General features: G+C 32.3%; 1 protein-coding gene across 1 annotated transcript in view; it reads right to left on the bottom strand.

The window, feature by feature from the left end:
- Positions 1–25,060, bottom strand: part of EYS (eyes shut homolog) — a 791,734-nt gene extending 766,674 nt beyond the window's left edge. The window contains exon 1 of the mRNA XM_071445583.1: positions 24,900–25,060. The gene's annotated coding sequence lies outside the window, so the exon portion shown is untranslated. The remainder of the gene's footprint in view (positions 1–24,899) is intronic.
- Positions 25,061–26,034: the final 974 nt, after the last annotated feature.

Raw genomic sequence — 26,034 nt, 5'->3', positions numbered from 1 at the left:
AGATCATAGCATAGCTGGTATGAACGGCCGCTTCTATTCTTAAAGTTTAAGTAGCTGGCAGGCAGAAATGTGCCTGAAACTTCTGAGATTCATTCTGGTTTTGGGGGAAAAAAACCTGTGGTGAGCAAATTTTCTTAAACTCAATTCTTTTACCTACTTGGTCTTAATTTAGCCTTTGAGTTTTACTCCAGTAGATATAACCTTCTGTTAAAACTGAATCTGTAAAAAGAATAGGTATTTCTAATCTGTTTCAGGTGTTAAAGGTTGTGAACTCTAACCTAATGCCTTGGGAGGTAATTGAAGATGGAATTGATCTGAAAGTCCAATTAAGTAACAGAGAAAGAAAATGAAGAAAACTATCTATTCTCCTGAGCTTGCTCACATGTAAAAATAGAATGTGTGCATGTGTAATACAAAAGTTAATCCATTATTGCATTAACTAATCAAAATTTACATGTATATATATATATGCAGGTAAAAGTTCATTTCTTGTTTTGTATTAGAGTATGTTATGTAACCCCTGGTTATTTAGCGGTCACAATTTCTGAAAAAAAAGACTGCTGACAAATTAAATCTTCACTGCTACTGCAGGAAAACCTGCAGTTACAGATTTCAGAAACTGATGGTATTTAATTGTGGGTGTTAAAAGACTTCCATGACAGAATTATTTGAAAATATCCTTTTGGGAATTTTTTGCGTAACTGGAGGCATTTTTACTCTGTTTGTCATTCTAGTTTTAAGTTCAGGTGGTCGAGTCAGGAAAAGCTATGGGCTCCACACTGGTTTTCCTGGCTTTCTCACCTCTCCTCTCCAGAATTACGATGAACTGTGCTACAGAGAATTACTGAGTGAAGGAAAAATAGAATCCCAATTACACAGTAATGCAATTCTTCCCTGAAATGGGACACTATCCCTTAGCAGTTTTTTACATGCCTGCAAGCTCTATTTGGTCCCCAGGTATAGATGAAACATACTGATTTTCTTAATTTGTACAGAAGTCTGGCCCCACAATTTCTTATCTACAAATTAATTTGTGGCAGTATTGTATGTGAGTGCATATTTTTGATTTTTTAAAAATTTTTTCTCAGAGGAAAGAACCAAAGAGATGTAGATGAAAACCAGAAAGCTCCACCTTTTTTCTCCCACAAAGCTTAGAGACTGAGTGCTTTGATGGAGTTGAGAAGAATTTAACTTGAAAGAATAATTATTAACCAATCAACTTGTGTATGCACACTGACGTGATTATAGTTATATTTTCATGCTGAATATGGGGTTGCAAAAGGTATTTTTTAGCATTTTATGATCTTTGAGAATAGAGCATGACCTTAAAAACAGAGATAGAATACAAAGATTTTCACTGTAATCTCTGTTCTTTTTCTTTTTCTGTTTTTCATGTAGTTGCTGCTTGGAAATTGTTTTGGCTGGTAAATCACAAATGTCCTGTGAGGATAATGCTTTGTGTACTGCATTAGATTATAGGGACACAAGTTGCACTAGATTAAAAATAAGCCTTATAACTAAAAGCCTTGGTCTTCTAACTACTAAGGAATCTAATACCTCAGTCAATTGGTGTTGTCTCTATTAAACTCCATATTGATTTCTTAGATTAGAGAGCTATTTGAACTACCCTGGGAATTGTTTAAAAAAATTCTTGAAGCGAATGGGTAGCAGTTTGTTAATTAAGAAGGCAAACCTCGTTAAACCTCTTGCTACAGCATTCACACTATCTTAAAATCTTTATTTACAAAATCAATCATTGCATACTAAGAACCTGGTCTAACTTATAGACTTACTTGAGTACATTTACAGCATGAAACCTCTGAGATTCATGTACAAAATGTGTACTCATCAGTCTTAATAGCAACAATAACAGCAGTAAAGTTAATGTAGAAGTCGTTAGAACAGAAATTTCTTTATTCTAGCTTGGTTTTCATCATCTGGATTTAGTTTTAACAGTTAAAGGAAAGAAAAGCACCTGCGTACACAGTGGAAAGCTACTTGGTACTCACAGTTCTTGCCCTAATTTCCAACAGAAAATCAAGAACTATGTTGCAGAGATGTTAAAGACTTTTTCATCCAAAAACCATGTGCTGTTATTTGCAAGAAATAGCTTAATTTTCTATCTATAAATGCTGTCACCTGACACCTTTCTCATGAAGATTAGTTCTCTTCCATTTGAATGTCTTTGTGCGGCAGATGAATGGCATCTTCAGGAAATTACCAGAATCTTCTTTCAAATTAAAAGTTTCTTTACAATTTTCTAATATCCATGCTGATTTTGAGGAAAAAACTGATATTTGTGGAAAAATTTTGGAGAACAATAGCGATTTTGCACTTTAAAAGTATATTTTTTTCTGCTTCTGCTTAGAAGCATGATATAAAATGTTTGATACGTATATTTAACTGCTGTACCACAAGCAAATATTGCTTAGCAAATCTGGGTACAAATCAAAGGCAGAAATCTACTAGGGTATGCAAAATCACAGATTTATATAGTAATCTCTTATGTGACTATATCAGTAAGAAAAAATTCTGAAAGTGGTTTTTGTTAAAGGTACACAAGTATAGAAATTAAAACTTTTTTAAAAAGTGTGCAAAAAAGGAACAGATACAGTATATGTTTTATATTCTATATTTTGTAATGAAAAGTGAAAAGTAAAGGATAAAAATATACAGATTTCCACTGGTCTTTTCCTCAGTGTTGTATGTACACTAAAGGAATTTAATTTTTGCTGTTCAGTCAGAAAACAAACAATCATTGCTTTACAGAATACTTGAGTTTTTGATAGGACACTGAACAGGCCATCAATACAAAAATGAAAAATCTGTGAATATTAAGATATTAAATTATTAGAAATTATGGTATATCCACTTTATCAGAGAATCAGCATAACTTATGAAGTGTGTAATAGAATTCATTTTTCTAGTCACTGTAGAAATAGTTCTTAATTAATGAATAAATAAGCTAAATTATCACACTTTTAAACAAGTAAGTTACTTTTGAACTATGGTAAAAGTAATTTAAGACTTGTCTCTTGTTAAGAATCAGGAAATATACTTTAAAATTGTTTTAAAAAGGGATTTGGGTTTATTGAAATATAGTTAGACTGAAAAAAAAAACATGTTTCCTCATGGTTCCTCAGAAATAGATTCATCATTTATGCCACATGGTAACTTTTTAATTCAAATATTTTTAATAACCCTAAAAGATGATGTTACTTATGTATCTCATATAATAGCATATAAATACATGTCAGTCTAGAGTCTTGCAAATACATTTTAAAAAAACTTATAAATACAGTTAGATTTGCAATTTCATCTAGAAGTTGTGCATTTTTTCATGTCATCTAAGTCACTAATTCCTACATACTGAAAATTGCTAAGGAATATGTTCCTATGGTATGGGATCAAAAAAATACTTTATTGTCCAAGATCTTTTTTTTAAAATAGTTCTTTGGTACCTATTAAATATGCTCAACTTACCTCTCCTTGTAGGGATAAAGTGGCATTTTCATCTACTGGGAGAAATATTTATACAGAAAGTACATCTAAAGTACTTTGAACATGAGAAACTCTAACAAAGAGGAAAAAAAATACATTACATGCAAAGCATTCTGTACAAACTACTGAGTACTTTTAGAAAGTACTGACAAAGGGTAGCTGGACCTATATGGCCAGTAGTGGGAATCTAGAGCCTAAAGACAATGAAGAGCTGTCTGAGTTTAGAAGTATAGAAATGAGAGTTATTCAGAAGGAAAAAGAACATGACTGAAGCAGACTCAGATGACATAAACTGCAGGAGAAATAAAATTCCTCTAGTTCCTCTTATAAAAGCTGTCTGAAAAACTTAATTAGATTACTGGAGGGCCCAGCTCCTCTTTTTTATAAATATAGCGTTTTACAACATATGTTTATTATATTATATATAATAAGCATATGTATAATTTTTGATTTCCTCAAAGACAGTATCTATTATATCTCATAACTTTGAGAACTGAATCTAAAATATTTAGTTGTGTCTTTAAAACTACCATATAAAATTCCTTTGGACAGAAATAAAAAAGCCTATGCTACTTGTGGTGCTTTTCTAATACAATAGTTAACCACGATTTCCCCACATTACTTTTTTAAAAAAAGACAGTCAAAAATACCCTTTGTTCTCCATAAATTTATATGTACCTCCCTGCATCATATTAAAAAAGTACAAAATCTCTACGGTACGATTACTAACAAGTATATGTGTTTTCTATAACAAGTTCTAACAGATAGAAAATTAAAATAAGAATAAATTATTTTTCAGATTTTTTTTTCTAATATTGTTATTTGGAATACATTACAGGTTTGGTTTTTTAAAAGAATTACCCTGCAATAAAAAAATAATTTTGATAAAATATCTTCTTTGAAATTTTAGTACTATTAGAAGTTCCTACCTCTAAGGGCTTAGATAGATAACATTTTGGTTGCATTAACAGGTTTATTATAACTTAATTAGCAAGGATACTAAAAAATGAAGGAAGAAAGAATATTACAGAGCTGTGGCTCATACACACACAGAGAAAACGTGAAAGGCTAAAACTCAACTCAAAGGTGAAACTATTGTGTCAGACAAGAAATGCTTTTGTATTTGTATTCATTTTGAGTAGAACCCTTTTTTTTTACACATTGTTTTTCCACAAATGTTAAATTGTTTTAAATCAGGCTAGGAATGACACTGAATACCCACAAAGAGGTCTCACCTTCGAGAAATAAAAGATTTGAATAAGATCTTTATCTCATTTATGAGTACGGATAATCTCTAGTAGGCCATAGACCTCATTACAATGTTTATATTTGTAGATGAAACATTAAGAACTGAAAAATGCAGGAAATTCCATTATTTGAAGATACTTAAATATTACAGATTTTATACTTAAATGAACACTAGTTTCTACAGTATGCAATCTCTTCTGGTAATATTATTTCATATTTTACATCAGCACAGAATGATTATGATCCATAAAAGGGATGGAAAGGTTATACCTTTGGTAGATGCAATGAAAAATAAAACACAACCACTATAATTTCAGAGCAAACTTCACTTTTGTCAAAAATTCTTTGCTCACAATGAGACCTTAATCAGGTATTTATTATGTTGCCATGATTACAGTGTATGTTCCATAATTTTAGCAAACAGGTTTATTGGATTAAATATTTTATGAGTAATACATTTGCAATAAAAATTGGTACAATCATTTGTGCACTTACATAATTACTTTCAATAACCTGAAGTAAATTCTGTAATCATGATTAAGGCTCATCAGGCAAAGTTATTGGTATAGTTTGATTATATGGAAAAGTTGAAACAAATGGATTTGATTTTGCAGAACACAGTCGTCCACGAGTCATGGTATTATTATTCTTATTTCTGCTGGTATTATTTTTATTATTATTGTAATAATTCTACTACTACTATTACTACTGTTTTCTGGTTTATATCTTTTAGACTAGAAGGCAAATTTTCTTCAAACCAAACCACTAAACCCCAACAAAAACAAGTGGCAAAACCAGTCCCCTCGAAAAACCCACTACCCTACTTAACATGTGACTCTATCTATATCTATTAATGTAAAAACATCATTAAATTGCCCAAGTTTTTTAATGTCATCTTGCCAATCATTAGCATTAAATTAACAATTAAATGACACACTAACATTTGCTTATTTATCAGAAATACTGAAAACTTCTGAACATTATATTCACACTGGACAATTCAAATGTATGTGAGTATGAAAGACGGTAGGGAATTGTATATGTAATATTTCCCACAATGGTTAAGAAATATAAGAATTTAGAATTTTCTGAAACAGCTAAAGCTTTGGTTTGGGGTACTTTAGATAAATGCAAATGCTATTGGAAGTATACAGCAAATCTGTTTACCCATGCAGAAGTAGTGAGAAAATGTCATTTTATGCGCTAAACTTTTCTAAGAAGCCCCTAGATTATTTGCAGAGTGACTGTTTATTTCTCTGTCAGTTCTAATACACTGTAGGCATTAGATTTATTTTGTGTATTGTCTACTTTCATATTGTCTTACCTACTTTTAAGCCCTTGAATCATATTATTCCAGTGTCATAAAAATGGACAGTTTCCAGGTTTCATCACTATTTGCAGGAAAAAACATAGTGATGATGACCTTCTTTGCAAAAGCTCTTTGAAATCTGAGTTCTAAAAATATCAGCAGATGTTTTGCATCAGTAATATAAAAAACTTGTGTATATTGGATTTTTTTATCTAAAAATAATCTGTTAGAAAGGCAATTGTTTGGACTACTCATATATTTCTCCAAAATTAGTAAAACCCTGGCTTTGCAGATGATCGAAAACTATCATAATTTGCATTCTCTCATGTGATATAGTAACACTGTTTCATGAAAAGAGTAGGAATGTCAGTGAAGGTTATTAAAGGGGAAAGCCCTGCATCTTGTGTTTATTTTGGAGTTTTTCAGCACATAGCATCAAAATGTGCATAATATAGAATATTTTCTTCAAGCACTGCCTTGGAATGTGAAGCTATAACTATTTTTTTTTTTTTTTAAATACAGACACTTTTACTACAAAACCATCTCTTATATTATGCTCTGACAACACGTGAATGTTATACTGAATAGTCACATGTGTAATGCAAACAACCTTATTTGACAGCTGGGAGTTTAACATTTTACAAACAAATGGCCCTTTAGTAGTATCAATATGGTATTAATAAGCAAAACATGCCTATGCTTTTAGTCTTCAGTGAATTTAAATTTAGGAAGATGAGAGATTACTGAATAGTCTAACAGCTGATTTTCAAAGAAAGTGATTGAATCTTTTTTGAAACAATTATCCTTTACAATAAAATCACCCACTTGAGCATGTAACATCAGAGTCATTCTTACCTGCTTAGAAGTTAAATCTTTGTGAAAATAAAAGCCACTATAGTAAAAAACTTACCAATCAGTCACTATATAAATTAAAATCCATGAAAAAATTAATAAAGGAAAAGTTGTCATCAGTTTTCTTCTGTACTATGCTAATTGACAATTAAACACTAAGCCTACATTTTTAAGTATTTGTGTAATGAATAAATAACAATTTCTTATTAAGAATCCAGGGGTCTGCAAAAAAATGAAAAAGAAATTAGGCAGATGACCACGGACAATGGTACTCCAATATGCAAGAGAAAAGGAAAAAAATTGTACGAAGCTATATTTTACTCTAAATGAGATATCATTAGGCTTCTTTTCCATTTCTATTTTTATGTGTATGGAATGCTTTTTAATTAACAGACATTATGAATACAATACATTAACAGATGTAGTTTCTAGAGAATCAATTCATCTCATATGAAAAGTAAATTCTACCATCTGAAATAGAATCATTCTGTTCCATACAGCAATTTATCTTGAGAACAGCTGCACCTCTCTAGTCCTTGAGAGAAGAACATCCTCAATGTTATAGAAGCAACCACTGAACCTTCTTTTCAAATCAACCTGATCCTAGACAGGTCAAAACAGAATGAGGCAGCCACTCCTTACATAAGTGAGCATGAAATGCCTCTGTTCTTCCAGTTTATGGATATGGCACCAACCGTAATTGTCATCCATGGTAATACTTCAATTCCTAAGCAGTGGTCACACAATCAACATTTTGCCCCTTTATATTTTCTGAGATCTTACAGTCATCCTGTCTGATGGAACAAGTCCACAATTCCAAATTTTTTCTTGGTATTTGTGTCATGATAGTGTCTTGAAGCTTCCAGTCATTAACCACAATCCCATCAAACCAGCCAAAAGGGGAAAAAGTGAACAGACAGGTAGGCATTTCCACAAAAAGCTCGTGACTGAGGGATCATTTGAACGAACCACGAAGATGAACAAAGGCCTAACTTGAACAAAACTCTTTTCACCTACAATATCTACTCATTTAAAAGGAAGACAAAAAAAATTTGGAAGATGCCTTTCAGGTTGACACAGAAATGTTTTCTCCGTTCTTTTCATCACCTGACACAGTCTGTTTCCTTTGACTCATATTACACAGTAAAGAGGAAATTTGAACAGGCTGTAAGAGAGGATTTTTTTACAGTGGGCTCTAAGGTCAGATCCCTTTTGCTGAATGTGCTTCACAAGTTCCAGAAAAGAAGACATTTCTCACACTTTTACAAATGTGATTTGTGTTGATCCTTAGTATTTTGGGATATGAAGTCAAGGTGAAAGAGCTAGGCAAGAGGGTAAGAACATCAAGAAGGTTGCAAATACACAGGAGCTTCAATGAAACAAAAGTTGAAAGATGAATAACATCTACAGACACTGAGTGCTAAAATCTATGGTAGACATTCTGATTCTATTCAATCAATCTGCCTTTAACAAGTGGGTTATGTAATTCATTGGCATCTATCTGAGACGCTGATAGCTTCAATTTTATGTGTTTATTTTTGAAATATATAATAATACCTTATGCACAAAAACAAATACGTTCACCCTTAAAGAAGTCTAAAACAACAGACTGTTGATAGGACTAATCTTAGCATCTCCATCTACTTTGCAAATGTTTGTTAATTAAAACCCATTTACACCCAGGTGAAAGCTTTCTATTTGATAATTTATCTAATATGCAAATAGGTATTCTGTACATGAACCCCCTTCAGATATAGCTTTGGTAAATTAAGATTTTGCATTGCTTTTTCTATACAATATTTTATACAAGAAAGCCACACAACTAACTGGAAAAAATAGATAATAATTTCATAATGTCTATGAAAACATTGAGATCACTCTCAAATATACAGTGAATAAAGTATTTGTAGCTTATTTGCCTGTGACAACATCCTCTCTCCTCAGAGAGAAGATGTTGTCACAGGCAAATAAGCTACAAATGGAAGCTTTGGAAGCTTTTCAGCTATTTCCTAGATTTTTTATGTGACACATCAGATGTCTTAATATTACTGGATTTTTCACTTAAGTCATATTCAATTCTAATAAAAAGTCATAAGTAGACCTATAATGTGATACGTTAAACATATTAAATATTATATTAAATATAACTAATGCCATCTAAAAATTGTTTATTAAAATACAAACAGATATTTGTTTCTATTATAAAAAGAAATATTTTTTCTTTTCAAAAGAAAAGCCCTACAGATTGCTTTACCAGATTTATCTCTGTCTGAAATACACTACTTTAAATAAAAAGTGTGTTCCATGTATTTCAGACGAGAAGTTACCTCTTGATCTTATGGACAATGATAATCCTGCACGGATTTAGTACTGCATTTTACTGGGGAAAGAATATGAACTAGTCTTTTTGTACTAGTTGCTCTGTTAATGGCTTATGGTTAGCCAGTCTTGTGACTTCAGCTGATTTTTATTATTTAGCTTGCAAAATTAGAGACCTAACAAGTCTTTTGTATAATTTTCTATATATTCAGTAAAATCTAATATCAAAATATCTAATATCTAACATTCAAGGAGAAATTAAGAAGATGGAAAACTTACTAAGTATTTATAACTTAGTATTTAGGAGAAGTTCTAATCAGTATAATGTGTTTGATCAGCTTATTAGAACTCTAGTTCATCAGCTGATTAGACATGAATTGAGAAAATTACTGATAAAGGGAAAATTCCCTTTTCTGATTATTGCTTGTGCTACCATCTAACTTTTTAATCTTTTTTAACTAATTTAACTTTTTAAACTAATTTACCAGAAGATACTGTAGTAGGGATAAAGGTATAGGAAAAAGTAAAGCGTTCAGATGACTTTTAAGGGCATTTTTGTTTCTGAACAAAATAGCTACTATGTCTCTCAAAATAATTTGGCTGCTAAAGGTCCATAGAATTCAACAGATTTTTTCCATATTCAGGTTCTGGTAAAAGCATTTCACCTGTGGCAGTTTCACCAACTTGCTATGGATACCCAGTACATCATTTTATTTAATGGTCATGTTCAGTCTTAGTAAAAGAATGAGGACATTCCTTTACATGGACAAAGAGTTTCATACATTTCCACTGCTCTAGTTAAATTACCATGTTATTTTCTTTCTTCTTTCAGGACATAATTTGCAAAGTGAAAATACATTTGGGTTGTAAGATATGTAATTTCAATGTAGCTATCTTGTAAAAAAATCATTACTAAATATGTCATCTATATATCTAATATGAAACATAACTACATTATTAAGATAAAAATAAAAAAAATAATATGCTAGTTCAAAATTATAGTCGAATAGTGTAATGATTTATCACATCAATTAATAATTTTCTATACATACATTAAAAATTGTATTTTTCTTGAAGTACTGTCTTTGCCAGTACACCCTGTATTTCATTACAATGAAAACCTACTGGATTTTAAGTTTGGTTGTTATCAATACATTATTACTTATTTTAAAAATTTCAGTGTTTAACACAATTATCTATGCTATGGGTATGAGGGTTTGGCTATATATCCCTACATTTGCTTGCATAGGTAAAACTAGATATTAACCTATGTCACTTTTCAACTATTCCCTAATGTCCACTGGTATTACAGTTGTGTACTTTTGACTGTTCCCGCTACAAATGACAGCAAGAAAAAAAATCTTCGTATTTTGTCATTTTCTTGTGCTTTCTGTGCTTTACTGTTAGTGCATTAGTAAGCATTACCTAGGGTCAAACTATCACAACCACCAAAAACATCTTGAAGCCTGCAGGGTTGTAAAAGTTTTACATACTTCTGTGAACTCAAAAGGACATGAAAAATTTGATGCACTTCCTTTTTGACAAAGATTAACAGGAACAGAAGATGGCTTGGCATGAATCCATTTTGTGACAAAAATTACCATGAGAGTACAAAATAGTACAATATTAATTCATTTTCATGAAAATGATGGTAATGAAAATGAGAAATGGCATCAGCTAAATCCATTTTCATTACTCTGTTATGATTGCAATCTTGTAGCTCTCAGCTAGTGGGCTGACTGAAGAGATCTATATTTTAACCACATTTTTAATGTCTTTGATGAGAATCTCCTTGCCATTATGTACCATTTCACTCTATAGTTTGAATTCTTGCTTTAAAAAGATTTTAGATCAGTTTTAGTTATCTAAACATGACAGAATATTTATTAATGAACCTTAAACATAGTTCATAGGAAGCAGTCATGGAACTCTGAAGAAAGTGGCATTTCATGACCCGATCTGTGAAAATGCAGAAACCCCCATATTTCTAATATATTTATGTAAAAAAGAAAAAGCAGAGTATAGGACTGGAAATTCTTAGCTCAAAATGGTTTTCCTTAAAAAAAAAAAAAACTATTGTTTGGATTCCATAAAATTTAAAATAATTTTGTTACAAGTTAAAATCAAATTTCCAAGTTCATTAACATGGAATTATTTTTAGTTTCTTTAGATTTTTTCTGAGTAAGCATAGAAATATTTTCTCATTTCTGTAATATTAAACTTTGCTGGGTGTGAATTAGGAAGAAACAAGTCAATAAATGGCATTGATAACAATAAACCTATTATTAAGTTTTTGTATATTAACACAGAGAAATTTATACCATTTATAAAAAATATATACAATTTAAAATCCAGAAAGATCACTCAAAAGAAAGCTCCAAAGAAACACATTCTGATTTTAACTATCCTACTTATTAACTCTATTTTTTTTCCACCAGCTCATTTTGTACAGTAAATTGCTTCAGCTGTATCAATAGTTTTACTCAAAATTACTTCAGCATTTGGTTTAAGAATGTGAAGATAATAATCATGTAGTTATTATTTATAAAAGAAAAATATCAATTTGTACATATGCTCCACTCTTTAATATAATCATATCCAACATATTTTTAGCTTTACATTTTTCATGCTTTTTGGCAAAGCTTAAACAACTCTCTCTGCTTCAAATTTCCAAGCACCATAGAACCTGACAGTCCAAGAATAGGATAGACTGTAGTCTGTAAACACAGCCCAGTGTTTCAACAGAAAAAACTAAGTAGTCTAACAGATGCACAGCTAATTTAAGCATTCCAGCTTGACATTCCAGTTTTTGGCTTTTTGAATGAGCTTCCTTTGTGTCCATGGTCTCTTAAGTTTTCGCCTTCTATCACTGCAGGAAAATCTCTGTAAATGAAAAATCCAGGATTTTCAAAAAAATCCAGGACTCTGTCATTTTGTAAATAGAGAGAGAAAAGTGCCTGACTATCAAATTGCTTCAGCAAATAAAATCCTTTTTGTGATTATGGCTAAAAAGAGCCTTCCAAAGACAGAATAGAGACCTATGATACTCTCTTTTCACAGTTCTCCCCATAACATCAAGAAAGCTGGTGACCAGAAGCTCTTGATAAAGTGATAACAAGAACTTTCTGCCATGGTAGTGTATCACAAGCCTGCCTGAGACCATGTGACACGAAAATGAGGTAGGTCTATCTCAACCTGGCCATCTCCTGCATCTCCTTTCTGTCTGGCCTGTTGAATGCAAACTGACCAACATGAAATCAACTTAAAAAGTAGGACAATAGAGGTTAGTGAAAGACCTCTGTGGAAGGTTTTTCCATCATGCATTGAGCTTGTGAAAACAAACACCTTAAAGTTTTAGAATACAATTTATTTAAAAAAAAATATTTACTGCAGTTGCAGTCTGGATGCATATGCTCTTCTAACATCTGCTTCCCTTTTTATAAAAATAATTTATGCAAGTTTTGTTCTTAAAAGGCAACAACAGTATAAATCTTTGCACTATATATCCATGTCTTTTTGTGTGTCTGAATTTAATTTTTTTTCTTTATGATAGTTTCTGTGAGCTATGGATCATTGTATCAGTCAGACTTTTTATTAGCCTGAGCGCTGTTTGCCTTCTCTGCAGTTGAAAGCAGTGGTACATTTGCATCAAAACAATATATGGAAAACCAGGAAAAATGCACAACTTTTAAAGTGATTTCACATAATTTATTGGCTATGCAATTCTTTAGAGTTCTCATGACAAAGCACCTAATAAGAATAAAACCTAGCTAATTAATCTACTCATTTCTCAAATACATAATAAGAGTAAAAACAACCTAAGAATGATTAACATAGTGCAATTTTGAATTAATCTTATTGTCTTGCCTTCTACCATACACCTTACCCTACAACATTAAATCTGACTTTTTATTCTGAAATCCTAATAATATTCAGAACTGACCCATTATCTTCAAAGTGTAATCATGGTTACTCTTCTTTTTTCATCCTTGCAGTTTCTAAGTTTTAAAGTAAAAGAAAGCAGATAAAGTATATTGATTCTGGACGGTATTAAGCAATAGTTCTGCTCAGTAATTTATATCATCTGAGGATTTATCTATTTTTCAAAAGAAAGTTGTTCCATCTTCACTTGAAAAGTAGTTTACACATTCAATTGCCGGGACTTACCAAGGGAGAGTAAAATTCTAATACACTATATAATGCCCATTTCAAACTTTTATTCAAAAACACCCTTGAAATATTAGCTATGTTGGCCTTTGTCTCTTTTTTTACCCATGGAGTCTTTGTGTCATGTCTAGGTATCTATCTGCTTAAAGATGTCAGGGTGCTGCCTCACAGGAACCAGCTGATACAGTTCCCCTAATGAACAAAATGATCTCTGCAGGCAGTGACATCAGACACTGTCTTCAAGGTGATTCAGGCTCTCATGAAGAGTTAGTGCTATAAAATTGCATATAACATTTCTTGAAAATCATATCTAGGGCAGTTTTTGAAGAGAGCTGTGCCAGTGTAGACAGCAGGGAATAACAGCACTCAAATCTCAACGTAGTTAAAATAGAACTACTTGAACCAAGCAAAAGCTGACTGGTCTGGACCATCTGAAAATTGGTCCTGAACACCCAGTATCTCTAACTGAACTTCTTTGTGTAGGTTCAGTGATTTTTCCAAGGACAGATGCTATATTAAGTTGTAGTGCCCTTCACAAGGGTGCTGTGAATAATACTTGACAAAGTACCATTCTTCTATTTCCACTGTATATTTTAACACTCAGCTGGTAGCCAGGAGACATGATGGCTCCTGGCTAAATTCACAGGAAACATACAATCTTACAAGAGTTGGGATGATATGATTGAAAGAGAAACTTAGAAATGATTCTGTTATTAAATCTAAAGCATTTAGTAACAGATGGACTTAGGTCTGATACTAAATAAAAACCTAATCCTAAAACAAGAGCCAAATGAACAAAAAAGAAAAAGCAAAAAATATGCTTATATATGCACATATGTATATATATATATACAAGATTCCAATCAAACTAGAAATGAGATGAACATTAATTTTCAAACATATACTCCCTTAATCCTCATTAGGAAAATAGTATTCTGTATAGAATATGAAAGGCATTTCACTGAAAAGGAATTACAGGCTATACTAATAACCTCTTACAGCAATGCTTCTTTAGCAGATATGAAAAAACTAATTTCCGTGTCAATTTTTTTTTTCTGTTTTTACAATTTGGGTAATGAACATGTGCTCATGCGCATTTGATTAATTATTTCTGATGTAGTGAGTTCTTTTTGTTGTTTTCCTGTTCTCACATCATCCATGTTTTCTTAGATCACCTGTTTTTCCAAACTGCTGGTTTTGTATGACTGAATCATGCTGCATAGGCTTTTTCCCAGTGGAACAGGTACAACAGGCAAAGCCACTGGTCTGTAGGAAAGAGAAATGAGTAGCTTTGTGTTTACAATAAACACACGTAAGAGTGTCAGAAATACAAGAACTGAAGAAAAAGGACTTGCTGCTTTTGAGCAAAAGCAACTTTCCGCTGTCATTCTTGTTGAAAGCGATGGGAATTGGTCAAAGGTTTAAAAAAGGCATCGCTCAAAGGGAATCCAAAGAGCCAGGTTTCTGTTCACCTTGAATTCTGTAGCAGTGTAAATACCTCTGAATGCAAAGGAAGAGGAGTGATATACATATATACTTGACTATTTTAGTAGCTCTGTAAGTTTTTTGAATTGGCTATGAGTGTACATATATACATAGATATATACATATAGATACATAGATATATGTCTGACATAGATATGTCAGAAAATCTACTGCAAAACTGTCTACATAATACTGTTGCACTATAGCACCAAAAGCTTAAAGCAACATTCAAAGGTAACAAGAAAAATAGCAACGAATGTGTTTTGCTACAGCAAAATTTCTGTAATTCTTTTAATTTGGGAATACTGTAGATTACTGTTTCAGACTGTGTCTGACACAGGTAAGAACTATGGTTTATGTCTGTTTAACAGCAACTGAGAGGACTGTTCTTAAAAGTGGCAGGCAAATTATGTCCTGGTACACTAGTGACAAGATCTCAGAGACTTTAGTTGCTCTCTGTCCTGGTTTTCATTACTGAATCTCACAATTGGTTTACCCTTAGCTGCAATAGTGTTAGAAACAAAACAGACCTTCTGATGCTGAAAAACAGCCTTGTTCTGCAGCTTTTATACTATACAGGGTCTAAATTAGTCTCTGTAAGAATACGGTTTCCACAAGTATACAAAATAATTCCCATCCTGCTGATGTGATGGGTATAAACAGTTTACACCTTGGTCTCAAGTACTACCATTCTTATAGGTCCAGAAGTACACATATCCTCTTTGAATAGTCTCATGATATATGTACACAACAAAAAAAACAAACCAGATTTCATAAAAGCAAGAAAACAAAAAAAGAAGACTATACCAAGTGGTTGCACTAACACCATTAGTTCACTGTGTTCAATTTTCATCTGACACAGAAATAGATTAACACTGACATATTTTATCAATTTTTGTTTTAACATAAGATGCTGCCAGTAACACAGCATATAGATGCCTTAAAACACAGTGTAATGGACTTTCTATATAAAATAAAATCCAATAAAAGAAAATAATTCAGTGTCCTGCCTTAAGTACAGGATTTCCTTGTGTCTTTAATAAAGTACTTTTTGTGGGCAATCCTTGCATGACACAGTTTCTGATTAATGTGCAAGGCACCTTAGTATGGCATGGTTGTTTTGTTACTTCAGGCAGCCCTCCAGCTGTGGGCCAGCACTTGGTCAGACTGATTTGTTCTTGGCAGGAGGCAAAGAACATTGAACACTTTCAGTTGTACATCATGACTTTGGGGGTTTGTTGTGGGACATAGACAAAAGTGTTATTTTAATCATTTCAACAGTGTACAGTTTCATCTGCTAATCAGTCACAGCCTCTGCTTTTAGAAAGGGGCAGATTAATGACAGTTTCAGAAAATACTGTTAAAGTTTATACAGTGATTTGGTAGTCTTTGATCAACTCCATACTAAATCTTATGATTAATTCTTATTCTTGACAATTATTGTAATCTAATCAATTCCATACTCTTATTTTCATGCAATCATTGTAATGAAGAAAGAAAATTGCACATAATCTTTTCTTGCAATAAAGATTACTGCAAGGATTTGACAGGGCCAAAAATTAATCCCACCCACTTAATCTTAAAATTGTCTTCTGCTGTCTGATTCAAATGCTATAAGGGAGGTGACTTCTTGGACATTATCAGTCACAAAAACCACACAAACAAAAAAACAAACAAACAAAAACCCACCAGGCCTCTGTTTCCTTCAACAGAGAGAATCATCATTCACAGATGATAAGTAAGTGATAAAGGCTTCTATTATGCAAATTAACAAAGAGGTAAGAAATTAAGTCTTTTAGGTTAGCTGAACAAGAAGGGGAGTAGGGATGACCAATTAAACTTTAGTCATATTGACATGTTTGGTAAAAATTCCTCTTCTTTGATATTGGGTTGAAAATTGTTTAGTAGATCAAAATTAAAGATGCTTAATTCATCCTGCCAGTCTTAGTTCTAAAAAAGATTTTCTTTTTCCAACATGTAGCTGCTTTTCACCCTCTTCTCTCACTTGCAATTAAGGTTGCTACCTGTACTATGTTACAAAGGTAGATGGAGAATAGTTTTTTGTTTGTTTGAATGAAATATGTTGGCAATTTGTGTAAGAGACAACATTTCCTCAAGATAAAGAATATATTAAATTATTCCAGTTACTAACATAGCGTGAATAACATACCTTAGTCTTTTGCCAAACTAGAAGATAAAAGTTCTGCAATTAAGAGAAATTTCATGGCACAGAAAGCATCCTCTATGTTGTAGTCATGGGCTTTTAGGCTCTGTAGTATTTGTCAGTGAGCATAACTTAACTAATTTAGTCACATTGCTGTACTGATTGATTAGAATGCATTAATGCCAATGGGATAAATTTACAAAAGTTGATAGAGGTGGTTCACAACTGAGTTAAGCCTGACATTAGCTTGAAATGAGGAAACTGAAATGAAGAACTGAAGAAGAACTTGACTAAATACACCATTATTTAAATAATCATTCAAGTATTGTTTCAAAATGGAAACGGAATATCCTTTCTTTCTTTGTTTATAAAAAATGCACATCTCACAGGAATATGGAAAGCAAGACTGCTTTTCCTGTACATCACAAACCTTTAGGTAAGCAGCAGGTAGGTTTTTCATGTTTACAATAGCTAATGGTTTTTAAATGCAATTCATAGTACTTTATATGAAAGTCAGTGTGTTCAAGACTATATTGTTGTGTTGCTATATTGCACTTGTGGTTATAGAAGGGGAGATGACATTTAAGAGCAAAAGAAGACTACAGAGTTTTATAGCTTTTTTAAACATATATTTTAAGACTATTGGTGTAAATGAGGCACAATAAGCAACTCAAGAGTTTCAGAGTCCAATTCCAAAAAAAATCAGTTGTCTCAGACTAAATAGCAATATTATAATCTAATTTTAAAGCAAGAGAACCATTCAAGACTCTGACAAGGTCATAATGTCCTAATAATTTTCTCCTTTAGATTATAAATCACTATTTAATTTTCACAAGATAGATTCAGCCTGTACAGATGCAAAATCTGACAATGAATGAGAATAAATTATTTCCTGGATGACAAGTGAGGAAAATACGGACATATTTGTAACAGAAAGTGATTCATCCATGTAGTTGTACAATGATAAGGAGATTCACTTTTTAAATATTAGTTAACCTAAAGGTGTCTTCCACACGTGTACATGAGTATAAATAACTACTGTTCTTCCAGCAATGAATAATTTACTTTTAAAGGGGAAAAAAAAAAGTGCTGTAAAGCAGCAAGGACAAAAAAAAAAAAATTCTGATCAATAACATTGCATCAGAGCTACTTTATAGTTTGTAAAATGTCAGGAGTGTCCAATGAGGTTTTCACCTAAAGTGTACATAGGGTAAAACTGGCAACACAGAGAGATCATGAGAAGAGCAATGAATATCTGTCTATACACCAAGTTTAATCCCCCTTCCATGGACAACAAATAACAAGTTGAAGTTAATCTGATGAATATAGAGATCATCATAAAAGGAAAAGCTGATGTTCCTATACAATGTCAAGCTCTTTGCTTTAAAAAAAGATATTTTTCTAGGAAAACTTCTAGGAAGTATTGTCCCCAAAATTTGTAAATATTTTCAGACCCCTGATTCCTATACGTTTCATAATCTTTCCCAAGAACGCTGCATTGAATAGACACAACTGAAAAGGATGAAATGACAAAAGAGGAAAATTACAAAGGTAATTGGTAGTGTTTTTACACTTCCTAATTTTCATGCCCCCTTTATTTTTTCTTTTTTTTACAGTTTTCCCAAAACTGTATCCCCATAGACAAAGCTGCAGCAAATATAGGGGGAGAAGGATGTAGGAAAAACAAGGGCAAGTATGTGACTTCTGATGTCCATAGCTGTTAACTAGCCACAAGTTCATGGCAAAGAGGGAGCATAGTAACAACTAATAGGCTCCAGAATATCTCTCTGCAGCTCTGCAAATGAAATTTTACAAAAAGAACGTAGATCAAACAGAAAGGTGCACTACTCAGTAGAAAGACTGCTCAGCTCTTCATTTTGGTTTTCTGAACATGATTTCAAACACAGTAGTGTATAAAGCAATGGGAAAGTGCAGGGCTAAAGCTATAGCTAAAGGAGGAGCTGTGCTACATAGTCTTTACTGTTGGATGAGGAATGTGGTTTTTAAGTGAATATCCTAATTGTTCCTCCTTACAGGGCTTCAGATCACATCACATAGCACATGAATAGGACTCCTTTCCAATGAAATTAAACCAGAACATGCACTCCCAGTGTGTAACTAATAAATCCAAATGCTAACAGGCATTCAATCTCCAGGTAGAAACTAGAGTTAATCCAAAATAAAAAATCCTGAACTGCATAATATGAATACCAAGTCTTCCACATGGATTGTTTTTGTTGCCAAGAACCATTTCAAAGCTTTCTGTGTTGTACTGAAGCTTGCTGAACAATGCTACCAGAGACACAAAAAGGCAGAATGTCTGACATTTGCACACAATTCCCAGCACACTCTCCCAAATTTCTTTTGAACAACTGCTGTTTTCATCTGAAAAACAAATATTTCTCTAAAATTTATGTTTCCCATTAAAGAGCTGAGAGTAAGACCAGACAGAATTTGAGTTGAGACATTCAGAACTCTATTTAATTTCTATTTTCATCTGACAAGCTCTATTAGTAGCACTTCTCCTATGAATATTCCTTTTTGTGATTGAGCAGTAATTCTAAAGTATGAAACTATGTAAACATTTTCCTCTTTGAATTGTTATCAGTTTACACTGAAAATTACCTTACATAGTGGGCTAAAGTAACGTTTTCATATTAAAGTTGTCAAAAATATAAAAAATTCTGAAGATATTAAGAAAATATAATTCATTCTTTCCTTTTTCCACTCACAGAAACCATTCTTGCTCTTTGTGTGAATGTGATTTTTTAGGAAAGCAGATAAGCTTAGCTGTTCTCCTGTTATGTTGCTTTACATTTCGGTGTGTACTTAGAGTTGCCAAAGTCATGCTTTGTAGAAAAAAAAGTCCAGTCCTGTGGTGGGCATAAGGTACTGGAGACTCCATTGCTTCCATTTCTTTTTTCCCATTTTCCATATTCTAGCTTTATATTCATAGAAATATATCACTTTCTATGTTATCCACTAATAACAATGTTCTATATTATTTGAAAAATATTTAGGATATGTGAAATAGTTAAATATTTCTATTAAATATATTTTAAGGCAACCTTATAGTCTTTAATTTGAAAAGTTACATTCACAAATTCTGTCACATACAGTTATGTTCAGGATTTTTGCCATTATCATCAACTCCCTTTCCAATGTTCAGCATAAATGAAATTATATCAATGCTCTCTCCAGTGAGAATACTCACCCCTACAACCTATTCATTGTTAATTAAGGTGCCATCTAATTATTTTTAAATTCAACACTGAAAAGACTAATTTTGAATAAGATTTTTTTACTTTTAAGTATCCCATTTTTTCTATGGCATTTATATGATGATCACATTTATTTAGACATGCTAAATAAAAAGAAAATGACATGAAAAACAATCACAAGCACTTTCAAAGATAATACTGCAAAAATATAAAAATTAAATATGTAATAATATAAAAATTAAATATGTAATAATTTGGTAGTACAAGCATTGATGTCAAGTTTACACTTCTGTCCAGTATTATTTGGCAATAGAATGTTGCAAATGATAGATACCTAAGTACCAAAATGAATTTCATTGACAATCTGCAAAAAAAAAACCTAACTTCTTGATTTAAGCTTTTCACAAACATTGTATTAAAGAAAAATTTAAGTTTCCTGGTAAAATATGTAGTTACATAGGAATAAAAGAGCATTCGTCCAACTGGCTTAATGCAGGTCTAAAAGAAGTGGAGAAATCATTTTGTATAAACTAGAAGGAAATAAATCACTGACCTTTTATTTAGTTTTCCTTATTTATGCGTATGGTAACATTTTTGTTTTCCCCCAAGAGAAATCTGTCAGCTCAACAGGCTAGGACCAGGCAATGTTTTACACAGACTCAATGCATTTACAGAAGACTGATAATATCTCTATTAAGAAAATGATACTTTTATACCCTAGTTCACTACATGTGAACTATGCCAGGTGCAGCAAATTAAGATAAGAATTGTTTATAATTCTTTTCTCTGGTTGTCTTACAGCTTTTCCCAGAATGATGCCTGGGAAAGTTGTTTGTTTCTCTCTGTGGCCAGAGAGCTGCTGCTACAGTAACCCATAATTCTGTCCATTTTAAGACAGAGTATGTAATTTCTACTTCAAAATTTGCAGGGTAAATGCTATTTCATGAAAGAAGAAATGTAGCCTTTTAACCTAAGTAGCTCAGGTGTTTGCTAAATTTTCTGCGTCCTTGTAAAATTTTTTAAATACCAGGATTTGAGTTTTTCTGGGTATTTTGTTGAAGCTGATTTCATAAAATACATATGCTCCATTCAGGGAGCAAGAAGAGAAAGGCATAACTGCATAAATTAAAGGCTAAGACCCTCCTGAAGAAGCTTAGACCTTGCAGGAAGCAGAAGACTCCTGCCATGTTAATTTCTTAACTATAAAAGAGAAACAGCTCCACAGTTTCAAAATTACTGCCTATCTTTGAAGAACCTATTATCACTTCTTTAATTTGTCACTTTAAAATCTTCCAGGCCTCTTAAATTCCCCCTTCTGATGAAGGCCAAGATGCATAACTCTTGTTTCACACCTAATATCTTTTTCTTTTTTTTTTTTAATAGTGCCCACTTGATTCCTTTTCCTTGAGATTGATAGTATGCCATGGCAGTGATCTATCTGTATGCTGCTAGACATGCAAGAAGCATCCACTCAGTCTGTGAGCTGGTATTTAATGAATGAAAACTGGTATTTCATGAATGAAAAAAGGGGCCCTATATTTCCTACCTTGCAGCCACTTACTTGCATGAGCAGCCTTCCACAACCACTGCTTTCAGGCTCCATAGTGTAATTACCCTGTTCAAGTCCTGTCCTATTGAGACATAAAATGAAAGCAGCTAGCATCTTCCAAAGGAAGATTTCCAAAAGAACACTCTCCTGGGAGTCATACAAAAGCAGGAAAACTAGTAAGAGTTTGGGGGCTCAGAAGGGTCCTATGAGCACAGCAGTGTCTTGGCAATGTAAAATATGCCAAGATATTTTACAACCTTGATCAATTAATATTGTTCACACACAAAAAAAAAAAAATCCTTGTCTCTTTTAATAAATATTTATTACCATTTATAATTGTTGCAATGATTGGACCAATCCAGAAAGTCAATGTTGAAGACATATTTATAGCTAATATCAGCTTCTTCATTCTGTACCTTGGAAATCTTTATAAACCCTAAATATCTTTCACATTTTAGCAAAAAAAGTTATGCTACATTCATTTTAGGATGAAGGTGACTTTTACTACAATTCTTGTCTGAGGCATGCTTTGCAATATACACATGGTCATCAGAACTTTGAGTGACAGATTATTATCTAATCTGGCATTCCATTTGCACAGGCAGTTTTCCAGTAGATTTGACATTGATCATCTGTCCATTTGATTTGTTAACTTCATAAAAATGTGTTATTTTACAAAATGACTAAAAGCTTGCAACTCTCTATAGAAATGCTGTTATTTTATATTTTATTTCATCATAAATTTGTTTTCCAGAGAAATTATTTTGGTTTGTGAAACCAATGGCATTATTTTTCTTTCTCTATCAACTCTCTACAGCTAAATAAACCTCTGGAATTTGGGGTTCAAATGTGATTAACTTGACTGGCACAAGAAAAGGGAAGCAAGACTGACAGGACGGGGAGATAAAAACAAAATGCAGCAGTATGGACATGCAATCCTCATATTACAGCATGTATCAAAGTCAGTGTCTGTCAGCATGCTCCCTCTATAATAAATCTAATTTTCTTCTAGATCTTCTCTTTATATACCAAATGTTTATGAAAAAAAAATCAGAAACCACAAATCAAGACAACATATGACACTAGAAATTAAAATCAGCTCTCCCAAATGGTTTTGGGAACATGAAATGTCTAGGTTTATGTTTGTTGAATATCATACCATGTAATTTTTAACATTCATTACACAGCATTTTCACAAAGACAATGTATTTTTAAAAGAGGTAAATATTACAGTCTGCCTATCTCTTCCCTATTCTTGCAAAACCTCACTGATATTATTTAAGAATATGCTTAAAAATGGATGGACTTGTGTGCAAACAGCCACACATTTTCTGCAACATAAGTGCATACAGGAAGGAAATTATCCCAACTTTGGCAAATGCATTCATAATTTCTTAAAATTTGCTCATAATTCTTTTCTAGTTGTTTATAATCTAAAAAAAAAAAAAAATACTACATAATCAAGATTAAGATCAATCCAGACCAAGCAGTATAGTAATGATAAAAAGATGTATAGTAATGATAAAAAGATGTTTCCATCTAGCCTCAAATACTCAACTGTGTTTCTGTGGGCAAAATTATTAATAATTATTTACGTGCTTTTCATGTGATTATCTTCTCTCTTGTATCATGTAATTCTTTAGCAAAAGTCAGCTACCACTTATATTAATTGGAAAAGGCCCCTGGAAAATTACCATGATGGTCCTGATTTCTTCAGAAAAGAGGTTTAACCCTGAACTGGATGAATATTTTCTGTTAGTGAAACTTCTCAAAGGCTTCTTACTAGTCAGCAGAATTATTTAGCAAAATACTTAAAAATTAAACATGAAACTATAGTTATATTTTAAATGGCATTCACAGTTGTATAAAGATTAGTCTAATGCATAATGGTATTATTTTAGTACAAAAACAAATATAGAAATAATTTATGTCTGGAGATGCCTCAAAAAAGTTAAAATTATCAATTCCGTGAAAGTTCTTGATACTTGCTACAGTATCTCTTCATCTCAGATATGTCCCTTCTAAATAAAATATACCTAAACATATTCTCATATGTGTATAAACAAAAATGTGTACTATACCTGTGTTGCCTTTTTTTCTTTAAATCTTCAGAAGTATAAAGGCACAATGTCCTGGTTTAACTTGAGCAATATAGGCACAGTAGCAGCTGCTTGATTCAACCTATGCCACAGCTTTTGTACTTACCATGATCAAATTTTGTTCACCAAAAACTACAGTAGTTCATGCCTATTTACAACAATGTTTTTAAAAAAGTATCAACTACATTTTGAGTTGATATTGCTTTCATAAAATGGATACTGTATCTAAGTAAAATTCCATAAAACAATCATGCATATTTTGAAATCAAACATTGCAACAATATTATAAAAATATAATGGGAAAGAATAGATAATTAGTAAAACGAAACCCAAAACTCCTCTGATATGGGAACTCTCCATGCTAGGTGGTTGGGCTTTTAATGGCTTTCAGTAGATTTGTCTGCCTTAGAAATGAAAAAGATACTTTCTTTGGCTTTAGTGAACATAGGAAAGCTTTTATTTAGAATATGCTGATAAGTACAAACATTCAATTTCTAAATTCCTTTCAGAAACATTTTTCTTTTTTTTTTTTTTTTGGTAAGAAAGCCATGTATTATTTCTGGTCACAGTTTTTAATTATCATTGCTTATTTTGAGTCAAGGATAGTTGTCTGTTCTGTGATCACTAACTCCTAAACCAAGCAAACTTGATATAACCTGTATATGGTTTGCTATCATTGGCCTGGAGAGGGATAACAGAGTAACATGAAAACTAACTTTAAACACCTTGGGAATATATTCATCCTGACACATCTATAACAAAATCAAAGTAAAGCTTTCCAAGATTTGCTATTTTAAATAAGCACTAAAAGCTATTATGCATTACAAAATAAACTCTTAAGCTGTGTGTGGGCCTACATATAGCCCAGACTTTATCTTTCTAATCTGGTGATGAATACAGCAGGCCACCATCTGGTGTGCGTGTACATCAACAACTACAATACAGCCCCACAATTTAATAATCACAAACTTTAACAGCTACTTACCACTTATTTCCAGCTACAGAAGGTCTCTGATTTAAGCTGTCAAATAAACGTAGAAAAACAACATATAATTAACTGTTTTTGTCCCAGGTTGGATTTCTCATGCAGACAGTGGAGCAGAGAGAGCTCTGCTGTTGCTACGGAAACCTGACGCTGAGGATTTAATGACAGCATCAGATGGTATTGTACTAGAGATTGTCTGCTTGAGGGACTAGACAGCATGCTGCTGATAAGAAATAGGAATGGATTCCAAATGTTTTCAATTTGCTTTATCAGAGGAATCCTTTCATTGCCTCAAATATATTAATTTGATAGCAGATACAAAGAATTTATATGAATGTTAAAAAAAAAAATTTGAAACATAATCTGTCTGGAAGCTCTCAATGCAGGTAACTAATCTTCCTAAACCCTTATTCAATATGTAAAAATGTAAAGTTTCTAAAATTAATACTGTATTTTAGTCTGATAAATATTTAACTCATATACATATATGATTCCTGAAATAATTTTTTTTAAACTGACAACTTATAAAAATGAAAGCATTTTAGGTTTTTTTAGCATTTAAAGATCATTAATTACTGTAAAAAAAGGATCCAAAGAGGAAAATTTTCCAGCAAATTCCAGATTCACAGGGGCCTGGAAGTATTAAATGTCACGGGTTTGCTTCATATTCAGTAATTTAGTTTTGTAAATACTTTTATTTTGTGATAAAACTTTTAAAATGCTATTACAACTCAGAAACAGTATTTCTGAACACAGGCAGTATGAATAGTAAAGTATCACTAGTCAAAATGCATGTATTTATCTGGTCAACATGCTCCTCTATAAAGTCTCTTTCTACTTCACAAATCTTTCTGAACTTCATGTATGTCCGTGGTTAGCTGACTGTTTGTAGATTAACAATTATAAGAGAAATAGTCTCTGAAAACAAAACCCATGATTCTTCTATCAAATGTGTCTCTTTTTCTGGTAGTCCATCTGAGCTCCAGGATATTAGTTCATTGCAGAGCTTATATAAATACAGAGAAATAATATTTTTATATTAAATAAAGGTCTTCTGTTCCAAGGAATTTTGCAAACACATTTCCCACTACATAATATTGGAAAGCCTGTTGATAGTACTCACCAAACCAGCTAC

Source organism: Agelaius tricolor, unplaced genomic scaffold, assembly GCF_023055355.1.
Source record: "Agelaius tricolor isolate 1412-34295 unplaced genomic scaffold, bAgeTri1.0.p SCAF_1, whole genome shotgun sequence".
Taxonomy (NCBI): domain Eukaryota; kingdom Metazoa; phylum Chordata; class Aves; order Passeriformes; family Icteridae; genus Agelaius; species Agelaius tricolor.
This window is presented reverse-complemented; position numbering and strand designations above follow the sequence as displayed.